This window comes from Canis aureus, chromosome 15, assembly GCF_053574225.1.
Source record: "Canis aureus isolate CA01 chromosome 15, VMU_Caureus_v.1.0, whole genome shotgun sequence".
Taxonomy (NCBI): domain Eukaryota; kingdom Metazoa; phylum Chordata; class Mammalia; order Carnivora; family Canidae; genus Canis; species Canis aureus.
Window position 1 is genome coordinate 12,599,793 of NC_135625.1, and position 14,996 is coordinate 12,614,788.

At 37.9% G+C, this 14,996-nt stretch overlaps 2 long non-coding RNA genes across 3 annotated transcripts in view; one reads left to right on the forward strand and one right to left on the reverse strand.

Annotated features, from left to right (window-relative positions):
- Positions 1 to 14,996, reverse strand: part of LOC144284273 (uncharacterized) — a 38,428-nt gene that overhangs the window by 22,578 nt on the left and 854 nt on the right. The window contains exons 2-5 of the long non-coding RNA XR_013352628.1: positions 13,681 to 13,805; positions 13,138 to 13,366; positions 12,752 to 12,811; positions 5,772 to 10,517 (exon numbers count right to left, since the gene is read on the reverse strand). This is a non-coding gene — a long non-coding RNA (uncharacterized LOC144284273). The remainder of the gene's footprint in view (positions 1 to 5,771; positions 10,518 to 12,751; positions 12,812 to 13,137; positions 13,367 to 13,680; positions 13,806 to 14,996) is intronic.
- Positions 2,253 to 11,280, forward strand: LOC144284272 (uncharacterized). Of its 2 annotated transcripts, XR_013352627.1 has the most exons (4): positions 2,253 to 2,402; positions 3,513 to 3,622; positions 5,613 to 5,737; positions 10,680 to 11,280. It is a non-coding gene; the product is annotated as an uncharacterized LOC144284272 (long non-coding RNA). The 2 variants fall into 2 exon arrangements; XR_013352626.1 differs by lacking the exon at positions 2,253 to 2,402 and having other exon boundaries at positions 3,061 to 3,622.

Here is a 14,996-nt window from a genome sequence, read left to right on the forward strand (position 1 = left end):
TGATTAATGCTAACTTACAATTTCCTTAAAAATAGAATTGTTATAAAATTAATAGCACTTTTCCAGACCTTATTGGCATCACACTTGAAATCAAATGTGCCAGAAGTTTATTATTTTTTTCTTATATGTACCAAATTCTCCCACTTAATATACATTGATATGAACTGGTATAGTCCAACTCCATAAATATTGGTATACCCAGGGTTAATTCTCAATGCTCATCTGCTGGTGGCTTATCGCTCTGTCTTAGGTTGAGTATTGCAAAAAGTGGGCCCATGTGGATGCTTTGTAAAAGGGTATTGAGAAAAGATGCTGAGCACCTAAGGTGATAGCTTATAACCCACCTGAAATTTCATGGAAAAAAGATAAATAGAGCTTGGGGATTTCTTTGCAGTGCCCACTCTGTATAAAGCATAGAATTAGATTTTTTAACATTTATTAGCCCATTTAATTTTCACAAACCCCCTATGAAATGCGTATGATTTTCTTTTCCTTTCCAAATGTAGAACTTGATGAATGGATAGGTGTGTCATCACAGAGTTGGTTAGGGCAGCAGTGGAAGTCTAAATTCACTGTGACTCTGAAACTCAGACTCCCCACTGAAGGTCAGAGTTCCTAACAGTTGAAATTAGCCATCTAAATAAGGAGGGATGGAGGCAAATTAGTGGATTTCTTATTTTTATTCTATTTTTTGCCATTTTAACAATGCGGTTCCATTGATGTTGGTGAGGTGTTGTAGGCAAAATTCTAAGATGATCCCAAAGACCTCCTTCCACCGGTTTTCCTCCCTTGATTATGTTACCTTATATGGCAAAGGGGATTTTGCAGGTGTGAGAATTACTGATAATTTTACCTTAAAATAAGTAACACCCATCCTGATCATTTCCAGACCAGCTGAGCCTTATTAAATTACTTCATGTGGTTAAAGAGTAACCTTAAGCGTCGGAGGGATTCTTCGTGAGGAGAGTTAACTGCGGATGAGATGGAGAGTCCCTGAGGCCAGGACCTGGAAGTGGCCTGTAGGAGGAACTGAATTGTGCCAACAAGGTGAAAGAGATTGGAGGCAGACTCTTGCCCAGAACCTCCAGATGGAGTCCAGGCTGGCCAACACCACCAAGGTGGCCTGTTAGCCCCTAGCAGAGTCGTTGGTCCCTCTGGACTTGTGACCTGTAGGAATGCAAGTTGGTCAGTGGGTATTGTTGTAAGCTGCTCAGGTTCTGGTAATCACTTCCGTGGTGAGAGAGAACTAATATGTTGCATGAATGGTCAAACCCACAATGCGCTTACAAATACCAGTACTGCCCTTGACACAATTCCCAATCACAAACCTGACTGCCTACTTAGATAACTGTTAATTTTTTCTTCTTCAGTCTGAGGAGATTCACTGAGCTTGTCTTTTTCTCCTTTATCTGAGCAGGATGACTTGTGTCAAATCAGAATAATGAATTGATTCTGTCCCCCTTTAAGTTTTCCTAAACATTGTTTAAAAGAAAATAGAGTCTGGTCTAAAACCTACATTTTCTTAAATGCACGAATAGCGAGCCCTGTTTTCAATAAGAGACATAAAGACCTACGTGGTAGCAGAGAGCTGCCTATAAAACCCATCCACGTCTGTATTGTCTGTATTTGTGAAGGAGAAACTTATCGCAGGAAAAGCATCTTGTGTACTGTTGAGAATTAAAAATGCTTTGTATCCATTGGAATATCTGGCAACTTTGCTGTAAAGTCTTGTTTTTATTAACATGGTTTGGGCTGGACCTTTCTTTGATAATTTAAAATTCCTTTCCACTCTCCCTCCTCCCTGCCTCCAACCCCCATGCTTAAAACATTATTGGTATTTTGGCAAATCGGGCGGACTTAAAAACAAACTACTTGCTTACATTTTGTCAAGCATCTGTCTGACACAAAAATATGTTGATGGGCAAGCTTCCTCCGTGCTGCTCTTGGGCACATACTTGGTTTTGCCGTTAGAACTCATGAGCTGTGTGTAATGCACACAGCACTAACTGGCCTCATTATGCCTTTGCAGGAACTTTCTCCTCCTCCAGAAGCCTAACTGCTGCACATGAATAAAAGCATTCACAGTGTTGCTGTCTGTCCCCCTCTGCAACATTCTGTAATCCCTCCTCCTTTAAAAAAAGTAATCTATCCTTATTATACAACTATCTATCTTTACTACTGTGATATAACAATAATTGTATTATGTTCACTGATTCTGTGGGTCAAGAGTTCAGATAGGGCAAAGCAGGGCTGGCTTGTGTCTGCTGCATAATGTCTGGGGCCTCAGCTCAGGGAGTTTCAAGTATCTGAGGGCTGGAATCATCTGGAGGCTCTCTAACTCACATGGCTGGTGTCTGGGCTCATATGACTCAAAGGCTGGACTCAGCTGGGACTGTTGACTGGTACAGCAACTCATGACCTCCCCGTGGGGGCTGTGATGCATGCGGCATAGTGGTTAGGTTCTGGGAGAGACCATAGTAGAGAGGCGGTGCCCAGAGTGAGTGTTTCAAATGACCAGGCCCATAAGGGCAGCATGGTTTTATACTCAGTCCCAAAGTCCTATCACAGCCCCACACTGTGCCTTGTTGATTCAAGCAACCAGAAATCCATCCAAATTTAAGGACAGGAGAAGGGTAATAGATTTTGCTTCTTGATGGGAGGGTAGCAAAGCACATTTCGGGAAAGCATTTTGGACAGGATCTATTTGGTGACCTGCTTTAGGAAATATGGCACACCGTAGTTCACCCTCTGGGCCACAGCAATTCATATCCCATGACATGCAAAATAGTCACTGTCTCTCAAGACCCCAAAACATCTCCTTCTATTTTAATTTCCACCTCAGGCTTAAGACCCAGAATCTTGTCATCTTAACCGGGCAGTATGTAGATAAGACACCATAGATACAGTTCCTCAAGTGTGGTATCTCTCAATCTGATCTGTGAACAGAAGAGACAGGCTGTGGGTCCTCAAAGCAGCATACACAGTAGATAAACAGATTAGGATAACCAGAGCAGACCCTCTGATGCAACAATAGGCCCACTGTTCCATAGCAATTCTGAAATCCAGCAGGGATTATGGTTCCAGTCCCTGGAATAAGGCTTAAACTTACAACCTGAGACATGTTCCTTTGGCTTTTGGGTCCATCCTGGGCTCTTCATTCAACTTGAGTCATACTTTTTCATAAGCCACAGCTTATGTTGACAGCTAAACAGAATTTTGTTTATTTTTGTTTTTATCTTGTATCTTATCTGTAGCTCAGGGATTTAAGGATTTCCCCCCCCTCCCATTTTGTTCTATCTATCCCTTTTAGTCTCAGCAAGACAGTTTCTTTAAGAACTTTGTGGATTTGTTATATGTCAATTTATGAGCTTAGCCCTTTAGATAAAATACATATTCACAAATCTCTTAGAGATAAACCCATTTCTGTTTTGGGCCTCCCATGTGACTTCTGTGGAATAGCATCCTTAACATTTTTAGAAACGCTGATTTTTTTTTTTTTTTTCTCTTAACAGAGACACACCTTGGGGGCCACCAGAAGGCTTTTGTCTTTCTGAACATGTCTACGGGTCACGGACAAACATCATTCTGATGTCTTCATGATGGTCTTCACAGTTAACCAAAGGTTTCCTCTGTGTTCTGAGACAATATTTTTCTGCTAGCACTCTGGTTTTGATAATTATACGAAAAACCCTTTCTTATTTGAGAAGTCTTTTCTGGCTGGAAATGCTTTCCTCAGGCTTCTATTGCTGGTTTTGAAAACTGAAGAAAGTTTGATTTCTAGTTAGTCTCTCTGCTCTCATATTCTGCTGTAGGCAGCTAAGGGAAGCCATGTGTACCTCAGCTCCTGTCCTGAAACCTCCTTACCCAGCCTATTGAGCTCACGGGTTTGTTTCTTATTTTCTACATGACCATGGATGACTGTTGCCAAGCTCCCTACAGATCCCTGTCAGTTTCCTTTCCTCTGGTGTGCAATAACCACTTCCTAAATCTCTCTCCAACTTTTTCTGACTACCCTTTAGGTATTCAATTACTTTCCTGTGGCTGCTGTAACCAATGGACACAAACTGGGATGTTTAAAACAACAGATATTGAGGGTGCCTGGGTGGCTCAGTCAGTTAAGTGTCTGCCTTTGGCTCGGGTCATGATCCTGTTTTTTTTTTTTTTTTTTTTTCCTGCTTTGTTTATTTGTTTATTTCTAGGTTCCTATCTAAGTATACCTATTGTTAGAACAAAGGGCAGGCGAATCCAGCAGATTCAGCATTAATAGTGAACAAGTGTTCACCCTCATTTATAGAGTAGATGAGTAGATCCAGGAACCAAAATAATGTGCAGACAGCTCATGGGCTGCAACCTGAGCTACATTAAGGAGTCAAAAAGAAATACAGTGTAAATGGTTTTCACTCAATAGCTGGGGAGTTAATAGTGAACTTGAGAACTAGGTGCCCTGGTTATATCCCATTGATAGCAGGTGTCAGCTCTATAGTTTAGGGAAATTTATTTGTTGTTGTTGTTGTTGTTGTTAATTTTTTCAAAATGTTATTTATTTATTCATGAGAGAGGCAGAGACAGACATAGGCAGAGAAGCAGGCTCCATGTTGGGAGCCTGATGTGGGGCTCGATCCCAGGACTTCAGGATCACACCCTGAGCTGAAGGCAGGTGCTCAACCACTAAGCCACCCAGGCATCCCTAGGGAAATTTATTATGTGCCTCCGCATCCTCATTTCTAAAATGGAGATAACATTACCATCCTTATATGATGTTGGGGGGATTAAATTAATACCTATATGCAAAGCACCCCGAACAATATAAGAAACAGCAAATAATAGTGTATACTAAGATTTCAATTTTAAATAGTCTTAACACACATAGCAATTTTAAATACTCTTACCACACATATATACAGATATCCTCCTTAAACACACAAAAACATAAAAGACTCAAATCACTATCTGGTAGTTCCTTGTGAACCAAATAGTTATGGAAAAGCTTGGGTGCATCATGAATATTTAAGAGCTAAGCCTGACAAAAAAATTTGAAAAGTCACTGAGGCAAAAGAAATATTTTGTTAAAAGATTTATATATATGAAGAAGAGAGAGTGTGGGGGTGGGGATAGAGGGAGAGGGAGTCTCAAGCAGACTCTGTACTAAGTGCAGATCCCAACACAGGGCTTGATCTCACAACCCTGAGATTAGGACCTGAGCTGGAACAATGAGTCTTATACTTAACCAACTGCATGACCCAGGCACCCCAGAAAAAGAAATATTTTAAAAATACCCAAGTGTTATCCTTTTTTGCTTTAATAATTCTCTACAAGATAAACGTTTTGGAAGACCTAAATAACTGGCCAAGATGCCTGAAAGAATTTCCCCCCATCATTTGTTCTTTAGAATCTTTTTTTTAACTGATTAGTGAAATTAAATTCATGTTTTTGAACCATGGCACATAAAGTGGGTTTGGAGAGTATTATTATATCATTATTTTTCAGTTTATATCTTTGGGAAGTACACTGAGAGTTGACCATGGAGGAAGAGGGGATTCAATCATAAATAGATGATGCTTACTTGGAATATTGTCTTTCAATGCAAAGTTGAAGGAATTCTCCTTTTACAGACTCAAATTAGAACCATCTCAAGAAACCATACAGCCCTTTTGAAAATGAAAAGTAAAAATTACCCTGGAATATCACACTAATGGAATTGAAGGGGAAAAGTGCAGGGTGAGAAAGAAGGAACACGGTAAGCCCCAGAATTTCCAAACACAAGGACTTACTCTCTAAGCACTTAGATGAAACTTTTCCTTTCATAGGAAGTTGGCCTCAAAGTTTTCTGGGTGTATATTTGGACTGTCAAGCCCTGGATGACTAATGTGTGGTTTGCTTATGACTTTTGACCTGTGGCATAATGGGCTGGCTCAGACTCTAGCATCTCCACGGTGACACATTAATGTCATCCATGTCCTTTCATGGAGGAAGGATTTCCCCTTCCTCAGCATCCCTGCTACTGCCTTGAATACGTGAGCGTTCTCATGTGGAAGTCTCTCAGTCATCCCCCCAGGACCGATCAGTCACCTTGTCATCCTTGTAAAGACATGGCTTCCAGTCTCACAGTGAAATAGGTACAAAAGAGAATTGTGACCAGAGGTAATTTTGAAACTTCTTATCATCACCAGTGTTGCTACTTTTGTCCAGTGGAGGATGCCAGGAGTGCTGCAGCCTTGGGGGGGTCCAGCCACCATTTTTTTCAGCTGGGGCTGCTTGCACAGTGGGCCTCACCCAGGCAGTCACCCACGTGTGTTCTTGTTTTGCACAGCATCTCCCGACACACATGCTGGTTATCTTCTTTTGTTGACACAAATATCATTATGGCCGTAAGTTGGTGGGTACGATGTGACGTTTGAGATATTCTTTGTGTGCCTCACAGTGAAAACTCTGTGCAGCTGAAACTGAACATTGTTTTCTCTGACTTTTAATGGCACGGGTGGAAGTTGAGAGCTCTCACATCATTATTCAGGATTTGGCAGATTCTTGAACTGGATTGTAAATGATTAGAAAAAAAGAGACTTTTTTGAGCAAAATACTGCTTCATCATCCTTAGAGTGCTTTAGTACTCTGAGCACTAAAGCCTGTATGTGAAGATATCAGTGTGGTCAATACTTCTGAACTGATAGAAACTCATTTCTCTTCAGCTTTTGAGGACGTTTGACTTGCTGCCTGCACAGAAAACCCTGACCCTGAAAATATTTTGCGCACTTCACAATATTCTCTGCATCACCAAGGGCAACTTTGACTTCCTTGGCCTCCACTTTCAATTTTTACAACATTCCTTGAAATACCACAGTTGGTATCTGTGTCTGATTGATGAAAAATCTAAGATGTAGAAGGAGAAATAATAAGTCATTTTGTCTTCCAAACATGTGCTTTTAACCACTAGCTACTTATTCTCCAAATCCATTAATTAGAACAATCATAACTACAATATGAGGATTTCTGAAGAAGTTTTAAAAATTGTATAAAGTGCCAAGCGTAAGGCTCAGATATAGTAGATACTTCATTTAAAAAAAAAAAAAAGGTGTAAGAACTTGAATGAGATGAAAAGGTCCTTGGATTAGGTATGTTTCCATATTACTTAAAATGAAGAACTGATTTGCCACATACATATTAGGCTTTGAAAGGCCAAAAAAATTCTGGTTCTCTTCTCCTGACTTCAGAGTTAGTTATAGCAGGAATTAGCCTGTTACTCTTTATGGAGTGATTATGTGCTAACAGTAAGCTAGTGTCTTTTACTGAACAGCATTTTGTATATATTATGACTGGTTCAAGGACTGAAACATTATTAGTCAAATATTTTTTTCTCCAAAATTTGGCTGTGAAAATGATGGTCTAAAATCACTTCTGCCCATTTCTAGCTCCAACTATTTTTGCCTCTAGTAGGCACAAAAAAACAAAAAAACAAAAAACAAAAACAAAAAAACCCACCATGGTAATCTACATGGGATAGAATGTACATAAGGTTTGGCTTTTGGGGGGATTATGACACAGAAAAGTGATGAGGGTATCGTACTTGTTAGCTACTCAATGGACTAGACATAGCATCTTAGTTTGAGGAGAATCAGTGAAAAGAAGAGCATGTTGAAAATGGCCGACCTTTCTGAGATCTGTGGGAAAATCTATATTAGTTCCACATTACTGATCTGACTCTCAAAAGCCAAAAATGAAGCTGAATCTTCCTTGTCTTGAATCTAGGGAAAGTAGAATTCCTCCAAGTGTTTCTGCACAAACAACTCCCTACCTACCAGTAATGATCCATAAGAATTCTAAAAAATGTGATTTCTCGATTAAACGACTCAGTAGGTAAATAGCAAGAGAGAAGACAATCACCTTTGAAGCTTAAGTTGTTTGACTGGAAGATCAAGTACAAAAATATTTCAAAACCCAGAAAAAAACTGAAAATTGAAAAAAAAATTGAAAATCATGATGGAAAAAGGAAACACATTTGGGACGACAGATTTAAGAAGCTAAATGTGTTACTAATAAGACTTCTAAGGAAGAAAATATAAAACACTGAAGATAAAATAATATTGTATTAGATGTCCATTGCTATAGAACTAATTATCTCTAAACTATGTAGCTTAACATAATTTTATTATTTCATAGCTTCTAAGGGATGGGAACCCAGGGGAACCTTAGCAGGGTGGAGTTCTGACTTGCTCTCGAACCATCTGCCAAGACTGCTATGTCTGAAGTTGATTGTTGCTGAAGCATCCTCTTTCAAGCAAATTCATGGTCTAGAGAGAATGAAATAGTGGGCAAGTGCTCCATAGAGAAGCCAAAATCTTACAACTGTATCTCAGAAGTGACATACCATTATTTGTGCTGTACACTGCAACAGATCCGCCTTGGCACAGTCTTTGAGGGGACTCCACAAGATTGTGAATACCAAGAGGTGGGGACCATTGGAGGTCATCTTCAATGCTGTCTACAATTATAGAAGGAACACCTTTGGAGTTGAAAGAAATTTGAATCTGAAATTTCAAAGCATTCACTCCATTATAGGCTGGATAAGAAGACACACATGTATATTCTGCATAAAAGGCTTGAATGCCAAATATTAAGTGAAAATGAAATACAATATTAAACTCATTTATTACTACAAAGTGAAGAGCATCAAACTGGCCAGAAAATTATCTTTGTAAGAATATAGACCAGAAGACTGGGATGGTAACTACAGATGAATGAGAAGAAAGGACCACAGCTCCAAAGTTCTAGATCACTAAGATAGCATACCTAAATAAAACATCAGCATGAGTCTAGAATGTAAACTATTCATTTATCCCATGAGAAAAACAATTGAGAAAAATGCATTAACCGATAACCAAGTAAAGGGTTATACAGAATTCAAAATATGAGAAGATAAAGAAGAAAAGAAATAGAAGCTCTGTAGTGTGCAGGTTCATGAGCCTATACCATACTAGTGTCAAAGAAGAACTCCTATAAAGGAAGCGTAGAACCCTCCATATTTGGTAACAGCCTCAAAATTTCTGTGGTTTTCTATAATAAAAACTAAGTCCTCACTTGATTATGCTAAACCTCTTCACCTTGGGTGACTCTCTCAGATAGCCGACCTCTCTAACGCCTCTCAAATTTCAAACCACTTAAGTTCTGAGGCTCTACCATCTTAAGACAAGTGCTTTTCCATGATTTTTCAGGGAGAGGTAGAGAGAAGCTATAAAAAGTGCGCAAAAGCTTTTTGCTGACGCAGCTTAGAGATGATCCGCATGACTTCTACTTACATTTCCTTGGCTCAAATATGTTCCATGGCCTCAACTGAGTGCAGGGGAGCTGGGAAGTGGGATATAGAAAATAAAGGGCAGCTATGTGTTGATGAGCACTAAGGTTATCCACTCTGCTGTTAAATGATCCTAGCAAACATGAGGGTAAGAAATGGAGGTCAACTGAAATCATGGGGAAAGGCAGGGAAATGAGCAAGAGGTTAGAAATAAATTATTTTAAAGTTGTCATCTAATTGATAAGGGCAGGGGGATACTCAGTCTTTATTAAAGAAAGGAGTTTTTATCTTGTCTTCATATAAAAGCTTGCTTCTCTGTATGACAGCAGAGAACGCAAAACCTAACAATAAATGGGGTGGACAGTTAAAATGGATTTTGTTGATCATATGAACAAACATAACACAGTGAGTGACAACATAAAATTAAGAGTAGGGCATGTTAGAAAAATAAAATCAACTATAAAGGACATTAAACTAAATGAAAGCAAATGAAAGCTTAGAAGAGAAAATCTAAAAAATATATTAAAAAATTAAAAATTAAAATTAAAAAAAAGAGAAAATCTAAGAATCAAGCTTAAAACAAGTGGGTCAGGAAATATTGAAAATAAAGAGGCAATTATAAACTCATAACAGAGTGGAGATATTAACATCAAACAGTGTAGTTCCTTAAGATTAAAAAGGCTGAACAGATTTAAGGGGATACCGTATAAACCATTTCCATTCCACTTTACTTAAAAACACATCCCTGTAGCAGACAGAAATTATACCAGTACTGGAAATCGGTCATTAACACTCTACATTGACTGTGTACACAAATTGGCAACAGGTGCTTCTATTCAGCTTGTCTTCATTTTGCACTTGTTCTCATCCTAAGTAGCTTGATATTCTGGTGTGATGTTCTTTAACTTGGTAGGTGACTCGGAGTATAATATTTCCAATATAGAAATGGATGACTATGACCAGTATTTCAATTTATTTAATGCCATAAATTATATATATATGCTTATATTTAAGTTTATGCACACATTTATATTAACTTATATGTATATAAGTTCATAAATTCTTTATTTGTCAAGCACCTGGCTCTTGAGCAGTACTTCCAACTGTCTCATCAGTCCAGTGACAAAGGTCCTGTACATCAATGTAAAAAGTGTGAATGTCCTGAATACAATTGGCATCCATCCTCCTTTCTCCAGTGGTGCAGCTCTCTTGTACTTTCCATTGGCTGGAGCTGAAATCCAATTGTAACCATTTAGTTGCTAATTGAATCAGACTTTTGTGTTCCACACAATGATTCTATGGGGCAAATGCATTGAAAACAGGAAACATTTAAATGAAACCCATTCCTTTAGTCTGCCACAGCTGAGATTTTCTCTTTTTTTTTTTTTTAAAGATAATATCTCAAAGGTTCACTTGTTGAGTTTACTTGGCAATGGAAAAAAAACATTGCAGAGAATATGAAATTACATGGAAATGTCTGGTTTAACATAAATAGAACTGTGTGGCGCAGAAGCTTATGAGGCCATGGGGGACTTGCAGCTATTCTGTTACCGAAAGGCCGACTAGGTCAGCAGGCTGTACGAGAAAGAGCCAAGTCCATCAGGCAAATATGAGGACTGACAACCTGGTCGTAGCCTCCCAAGGCTTGACGCGATGCAAGACGGAAAGGTGCTGTCTGAAGTACTGAAAGTGAACTTCATTTGCAAAACTTACAGGCAGAAAATTAATCAGATTCCTTTGGTGATTAAAAAAAAATTGGCAGACTGCGTTTGATATTTCTAAATGGAATAAATTAATCTTTGACTATTTTAGTCTGTCCAAGAGCCAAACACACAAAAATGAAATAATGGTGAGAGATGTATTAAAAACGGTATCTAAAAGCAGGCTTCACCCCTTGAGACTACTTGAAGCAAATGGGCACTCTAAAGAGGCAGATGTCTCAGAATTTTCTTGGAAGGTTAAAATCCGAAAAGAAGACAGCAAGGTAAGAGAGAAAAACAAAATTTGAGATCATTTCTGGTCCTTCCTTTCAAATAGTACTATTGTTCATAACATTGTGTGAAGAAAAATACATGGAAGGCTGCCAGGAATAATGTTTTAAATTTACTCCATTACCTACAACTTATTTGACATCTGTTTGGAAACTGTAAGTGGCATTGTAACCTGAAAGGCCATTTCTGGTTCAAAGAGGTTGGAGGCCACATTCTTGTTCCTTTATTATTTTTTTAAATCCCGAATAGCATAAGCTTCTAGGAGACATCATTCAGCTTCCAACCAGACACATTGTTTTGAAGCTTTCTAGGGATGAGTTTAGAGCTGCCACTTAGGGGTTGAGGTGGGAGGTATAGGGTCAGAAAAGAGAAAAAAGGCTAGGGAATTGCAAACATCTGGCTTGAAGTTTTTGTTCTTACATGCTTAGGGACAGTCTTCCTGAAAAGTGAAGGAGTGACGCTTTGAAAAGTCATTGTCCGTAGTTTTGAAGCCTTTTCATAACATATGTGTCTATTTTGGTTCCTGAAAAAATTGCTTTTTTCAAGCTTATGCAATTATGTGATCCAAACTTAGTTATCTCAGGATTGTAAGTTACTAGATGAAATGAATAGATGCTATTTATTCAGTGCTTTCTACTGAAAGTAACCACAATAAGTGAGAAAATTAATAGAAAATATATGAAAACTGAATGCTTTGGAAAGGCTCAGTCAATCGCTTCTTGGCCTTTTGGCGAAGATCAAGTGAAAGGCTCAGTCAAGGAGAGTCAATTAAAAAAAGTTGTGCATTAGGTCTAGGCAAGCTAACTATCAATATTTGGCTGCTATGAAATATAGCAGAAGAATATTATTTCTTTGGATTGCTTTATAAGTGACTTAAATTTCTCAGTTCCTTTTAATGAAATAAAAACTCAAAAACAAAGCACTACTGGTAAGTAAATGCAAGAAAGCCAACTGCCAATTCCAAAGACAAGATCTTGTTCCTATAACAACAACCTAGTGAATTAGTTCACATGCATATAAACATTTATATTTAAAGCATGATTATATTCTTAATAATCTTCACTTTAACTTCTTAGACTAACTGGTGACCAACTATGACTTCTAGTTATCTGTGGTAAGACCCTTCCAGTCCAATAGAGTTTAATCTTGAGACACAAATTATACCACAAGCAGAGTTTAAAGAATCTTATTAATTTAGTGTCTTTAATATTAGACAGTGAAAATTGAGTACCTCATACAATCCATACCGATTGCCTGACTTAATGCCAAATGTGATTCAGCAAAGAATCTCAGTTGAGATTTTGTTAACATTTCACTCCACACCCAATTCTCCTCCCACCCAAACTGTTTTTCTTTTAACAGAGATTTTATATTTTTATCTGAAGACTAATAATCCAAAATGCCATTAAAAGGGAAGTTAATTTTCTATTTTTCTTAGTGGAAAGCATGTTTGCAAGAACTCTTGAAGGCTTACCTGGCTGGTGGCTCACAAGTGCTGGTCAGTGCATGACCCTCCCCGAGAGCCTCTCCCACACTGAAAGGTGTAAAGCATTTTCAGATTGTGAGATGGGACTACTTGGTGTTCCCATAAACATCACAGACCCAAAAGGCAGAGGAACTTGGGGAAAAAATGCCACCTGCCGGGCGAGCAGGGCATCCCTTACTTCTCCCAACTTTGGAACAAGATTCTTATGAAGACCCTCGCCCCTCCTTCCCTCCTCCCCTCCTAAACCCCCAAACTGACACATGCCATGTAGTGTCTGGGAGGAATTTGTCCAAACTAGAGTGTTGAAATAGAGTTTTTAAAAATCTGATGATGGACTGGTCCTTCGCTTTCTGAAGTGAAGCAGTCAAGCATACCTGTGTAAAATCAAAATTCACAATGTGGCTCCCACAGTGTGACTGGTGGCTCGAGAGATCACTAAGGGCCCAGGCTGCTCTTCTCTCCTACATTGGTGGTGAGGCTAATACTCTCCTCTTCCTCCATCTTCATACATCATATGGAGATTATAATTTCCAGGAATTGCCAGTCAGGAGATTGTGCGGTCATGGCGTCATAAAAAGAGAGAATCCCTGTGACTTCCGGGAACTGAGAGAAAACATTCAAAAGAAGAGAAATGATGGGTTCTTGCTGTGCCTACCAAAAATTAAAAATAATTTAAGCTAAAATATCACAGCACTGATGACAGAATCAAAACAGATGGATTAAAAAAAAGCAGATGGCCTTGGAAGCAATCAACAATTCATAAGAAAATAATACATAATAATGCACACATAGAAAAAGAATGCCGCACACACAACTCACATGAAGGTGAAGAAATAATTATTTACAAATATTGGTAGAGTAATTGGCTAAATTATTTGGGCAAAAGTTAAATGAAACCATACCTCTAGGAAACTTACTTGTAAGTTTGTTTTTTCTCTGTATAATTTTACTTCCTTATGCTAGATACTCTACTGCTCTATGAATTTCATATCCTAGGAACAGAGCACGTCCAGTGTAATTCTCATTGGTGTTACTGTTGCGCCTACAAGAAGTCGAAGTCATTGTTGTGGAAAAGGAAAAGAAGAATGACAGACTTGCCTATAGAGCATTTTCCCATATGGGGAAGAGAGACAGGTTCATATCCCAGCTTCAATCTTATGGAGACTTGTAGATGTTTCTCTGTGATGAATGACACCATTTTTTCCAACATTGACATAATTCTAAAATACCTCCTAATTACTGCAAATGGAAGGAGGCTATGCATATAGAACATGAAAAATAGCAAAAAAAAAAAGTTTGAACCCATAAAATAAAAAATATATATATATATTTGTACACAATACACAGACTATAAAAACTACATTACCAGGCTAAAAACAAACAAGAAATGTATGAACAAGTAAATAATCAAAATTAAATTAGTATTGTTGTTTGAAAAGTTCAAACACTTTGACAAGTAAAGAAACCCAATAAAAATTGACAAATTGTCACAGAGAAATAATACACAAAATCATACCCTACCTCATTGCTGATCAAGAGAATTACAAATTAAAACAATTTAAGATATCTTTTTCCACCCACAAATTACCTAAGATTATTTTTAAAATAATATTTGTTGGGTTGCAAGGAAACTTACACTCTCAAAAAATGGTAGTGTGAGAAACTTACACTCTCAAAAAATGGTAGTGTGAGAACCAAAGGTTCTAGAGGATGATGTTGGAACTATATATCAAGGTCCCTCAAAGGTTAATACGTTTGACCCATAGATTTGATAGATAGGTACTAGCTTAAGGAAGTAGAGCTGTGACAAAGTGCATAAAGAATTACAGATTGTAACTGTAATGGAGTGAAAAGTGTAAGTTAATTAAATGCTAAAATGTAATAGAATAATCAAAGAGATTTTGTTCGGCTGTAATATGTGGTCATGCAAAATGGCGATATTGTAAAAGAAAAAAGTTTACACAAACATTAAGCCCTGGATGCATGAAACAAATCTGTACAAGCCAAGGGATCCCAGTTTTGTAAATTCATGAATATAGTCATAAAAATATATACAGCTAACATAACGGTTAAGCTTGGATGGTGTAACAGGCCACTTTTATTTTCTTGCATGTATACATTTCTGAATCTTCTACTGTAAAATGGTATTTTTTCCAGAAATATAGAGACAGTGGACAAAATAGGTTTGATTAGATTTTTTTTTTTGATTAGATTTTTTTTAAGATTTTATTTA